We start from the raw sequence: 4,521 nt of genomic DNA, 5'->3' as shown, positions 1-4,521 counted from the left end.
TTTCTTACTTTACCAGGTGCATTCATGTAAAAAAGAAGGTGCAGTTAAGAGTGAAGTCTAGATTTTTGTGCAGCAATTTTACCTTACACTCAGGTACCGGCTCCAGAACAAGCAGAGTGTGCACTCATCAGCAATGCTGTAAATGAGAATTCCCCACCCCCCCAGTGAAGTGTTGTACCAAAGCTCTTTAACAAAAGTTAATGCTAGAATAAGTTTTAGTTAACACTAGGATAATTAACACTAATTCCAGTTAACACCATATATAACACATATAATTATAATTACAGTACAAACCAAACACGGTCTTGACTTTATTTCAATTCTGTGGGCACTGTTTTCCTGTGAAATTCCCACCCTTACTCTGGAGAGAGTAACGGCCATTCACCACCAGTTGCACAAAATGCTGTGTTTTATTAAGGAAATCAAGAAATGTACAGTTAAATTCATACAGGACATTCAATAGAAGCACAGTAACATGTTTACCCTCTAGGATTCTGATTTATCAAAAGTTTAAATAGTGGCTGGTTTAGGCACAACATATTCCTGCTCCAAGGTGCTCAGCTGTTTAAGCCTCTGTATCCCACAGCTCCCTGAACTATTGCTGCAGTGCAAGAAAAGATGGACTCATTGTTAATAATTCCATGAGAGACAAAGCATCATTTCTAACTGAAAACTTCCCTTCTGCAAGACTGCAAATAATCCAGCCCCGAGAACCTAGGGTTTCCTGGGTTTTCCTAGGAGTGCCTAGGCCTGCTGAGAAAGCAGCAGCTTTTGGCCGAGCTGGGATCTCGTTCTTTAGGGGAAGGAAAACCGGAGGTTTTTCCACCTGAAATGCAGCAAACCAAAGGAAGGGGTGGTTTAGGGAGCACACAGGATCAGTGTCTCCATGTTCAGAAGTTCATACCACCTCCACCCTAATCACAGGGGGACTCCAAGCTTCCTCTGCAAGGAGCTGGCCTCCCAACACAGCCTCTTACTTACCAAAATCCAAGGATATCCCGGCCCAACATCCCAAAATGCAGTGTTCCACCACGCTGCATTCCAGCTATGGGTCCTACACTTCAGTTTGGGACCAAAGTTGCCAACACACAGGTCTCATTAAGCCTCACCACACTTGGGAACACCTTGTCCTTTGTCTCCACGTGCCAGAGCTGCAGAGGTTTGTAGGCTGGAGCCCAAGTGGTGCCGGTGTTATAATAAAGCCCTAAGAAAGGCAGCAGGTTGTATAGTTACCTCCTTGTGAGCAAAATCCCTGCCCTAAAACTATGCAACCTACTACCTCTTCCTAGGAGCCCAATGCTTCCTTTTTTTGCAGTTCTTCTCACTCAGCAGCTGCTCTTTGAAGTGCTTTAGCTCACCAGCTGCTTTGGGTCTTCTGCCTTTTAGGCCTGGGCACATATGTCAAGTTTACACTGTCAGCGCTTACCAAGCAGTGGTTGACCAGTTTTACCACTCATGAATGGCTCCATTTTCACTCTGACTAAGCTAAACTTGCCATCCCAAAGAGCATTTCCATGTGTTTTTTTTTTTGTTGCTACAGCAAGGGGCTCACTGGGCACACCAGTGCAGCAGCAGTTAGAGACTGGGAACATGTAGGACTGCAGGAGGGAAAGAATGCAGTAAGCTTGAAAAGTCTGTTTATAAGACAACCACCACCTTGGAGAAGAGTTCTGGCTCTTGGGTGCTCAAACTCCATAGGTTTACACTCCTCCAAAAAGTTCAGTGAGGGCCCTGAACTGGCCAACACTTCGATTTTGTATTAAATTGAGTTGGAGAGAAACAAGTAGACTTAATAATAAAGTATAATTATAAGTTTTCCCTCCAACTTTTACCAAGCAGTTGAGAGTTATGGAATTTTAATGCAATATAGAAATTGGGGTGTCAGAACAGTTTTAAGTCACAATGTACAATTTTGAGCTGCCCGTATTTTACATTCAAAGCCCAACTGGTTTGGAATCATTTCCCCTCTATGGAGTGTTCAGTCTCTGTGTAGGAACAGGGATATTTTCCATCTCCAGCCAGCACTGTGCCACTTACCTCGGGAGAAAAGTCATGTTAGTCAAATAAATCATTTGGGGGTTGCACCAGTCACACTGATTGTCAATCCTGCACGTTCTGGCACTGATTAATCTGATACTTCACAAGCCTGAATTTATCTGTTTTTACTCCCTGAGTATTTTCCCTGCATCACTGACTGCAAAGGGTCGCAGTTTGTTTTACTCCTCAGGGAAGGCAATAGATTGTATAGTTATCTCCTGAACAGGGTAAAATAACTACCCTACAACTATACAATCTACTACCTCACTCTGACAGAGAAGCACAGCCTTCAGCAAAGAGCTCACAGCCAACCACAGTTCCACTCTGAAGGATGTTTGGTAATTCACGGAGCAACATTCAGCACCACAACAACTGGAACACCAGGAATTTCTATTTGATTACTTATGTAGGAATCAGAATAGATTCTTCATTCTTCTACTCATTAGAGGAGAGAAATTAATGCAGAATGCTAACCTAGCTTTTCCAAGAACCTGCAGAATCTAAACACAACTCCCCACAGCTATTACAGAGTATTTTCTCCCATCATACGCTTTACAAGGACAGTATTTCAGTAGAATCTGACACTGAGCTTAAAACAGAGAAGTTTCCATTGTTGACTTTCTGCTGCTTTAGGAAAGACAGTAGATTGTATAGTTATCTCCCAGTTGTGGGTATGACCCTAAAACTATACAACCTACTACCTCATCCCACAGAGCAGGCATCTTCAGAGCTGCTGTAGAAAGACTGTTGTTCCAGGAAACACGAGTTGGCTACCTGCAGACAGCATTTATAACCTGAGCACAGAAAAAGCATTCCCCTCACCCCCTTAGTCGTGCAAGAATGCTGTTTTAAAGGCAAGCTTCCTTAATTTCAAAATTTTACCAGTTGTTTGTACTGAAATACATTTCACCTTTAGCCAGCTGGCAAGTTGTAGCAGTCACAGCAGCTACAGTCGTTAAACCTGTTAAATGACTGGTTGTGCTCCACAGATGTAACTTCTGACCTGAAAGCAGAAGAGAAGTCTGTCAGGATCACTGTAGGCAGACATACATTTCTTCCTCTTGATAACTTAAAAATAAAATATAGGACCACAGCTATGCTGATTTACAATGAGACCCTAATATTTATAATTCTGATTAAACAGTGATGTTTTCATCCATCCTAACAGTTAATAGCTCCAAAAAAAAGTACTGTCAAAAGTACTATCTTGTGCTTTTTCTGTTAAGTCCTAAATTACATCAGCTCATGTGCACAGGGATTATTAGAAACAAAACTCATTAAGATTATGGCCCTTCTCCTGACATTGTAAAGTGCCTCACCAAAAGGCCACTTAAAACACATGTTGTTTTCCCCATCAGAAAGCAGTGGGTTTCTCTAACTGCTCCTGATGTCACCTTAAAGCCAATTTCTGCATTATAACAGCTCAACGTCATCTTGAATTAAAAACTTTTAGAAGTCTGAAATGAAAATACTTGCCAAACAGAGGTGTGACTTAGAACCCCATCTGTAGCAGGGACAGCTTGAAAACAGGGCTAAGAGGGAAAACTGATTGTTTTGTCCAGGTTAATTCAAAAGGTGATTGAAAATGTTTAGAGAAAAGCAGTTTTTACGAACGTTAAATATGTTTTAGGAGTACCTCACCCCAATACACACTGATGTTCTCAGACTGCTCTTCAAACAAAGCCTTGACAGAGCAAGAGCACCCTCGGTGCACGTTCCTGTCCTTGCCAGAACACCCAGCACATGATCCTGTGCATTAATATCCAAAGGGATGACGTTATTCCTTGAGCTGAGAGAAAATCAAATTACTTCCCAACCCCCTCCACGCTTCACTTCAGAATCCTTGATACAAATATTGATGAGAAAGTTCATTCTCTCTTAAAATCTTGCTTTCACTGGTGTAAATCCCATTATTTGCTTTTGTTAACTTACACATCTACCAGAAAACATCCTCCAGCACAGACACTTGGTCCTGACGCCCCAACAGTAGCTCTGGGCCAGAGTCAAACCCTTAAGGAGCACCGGCTCCCATCACATCCTCCTGAACCAGCGGGGAAGGTGACAGTGCTTTCACTTCCCTGTTCCTGCATCCAAACCTTCACCAGCTGAGCAGAATCCCTGGAAAGCCCCAATCCCTCCCTGAGGCCTGGTCAGGGAGCTGAGCTGCACAGCACCACCTCAGCACCTTCAGTTTGTCACTTCAGGTGAGGTCCCACGGGTAGTTTTTCAGAAGGAACTTTAAGATGAAGCTCGTGGTTCTGTGATTTATTGAAAATGTTTGAAGCATTTTGAAAAATTCAGTAGGTGTTGCCACACCTGTTTTAATTTCACAGAGTACATAAGGCAGTGCTTCAGGATTTCTTTTTAAAATGAAGCCCAAAGGACACAAGGATTGTAACAAACCTAAAAGCTGATCTGTTGCACTTCACCACCTTTAGACAAAATTTAATTGCAGACCTAACCAACCTGAGACGCATCAAACGG

At 42.6% G+C, this 4,521-nt stretch overlaps 1 long non-coding RNA gene across 1 annotated transcript; it reads right to left on the bottom strand.

Annotated features, from left to right (window-relative positions):
* Positions 1-391: 391 nt before the first annotated feature.
* Positions 392-4,016, bottom strand: LOC114067660. Its single transcript, XR_003573442.1, has 2 exons — positions 2,920-4,016; positions 392-2,037 (listed from the first exon to the last, which is right to left on the bottom strand). It is a non-coding gene; the product is annotated as an uncharacterized LOC114067660 (long non-coding RNA).
* Positions 4,017-4,521: the final 505 nt, after the last annotated feature.

The sequence above is a fragment of the Empidonax traillii genome, unplaced genomic scaffold, assembly GCF_003031625.1.
Source record: "Empidonax traillii isolate 1590-97213 ecotype Southwest subspecies unplaced genomic scaffold, ASM303162v1 scaffold947:size350189, whole genome shotgun sequence".
NCBI classification, from domain to species: Eukaryota; Metazoa; Chordata; class Aves; order Passeriformes; family Tyrannidae; genus Empidonax; species Empidonax traillii.
Note: the sequence above shows the minus strand (reverse complement) of the source record. Positions and strands in the feature narration are given on the sequence as shown.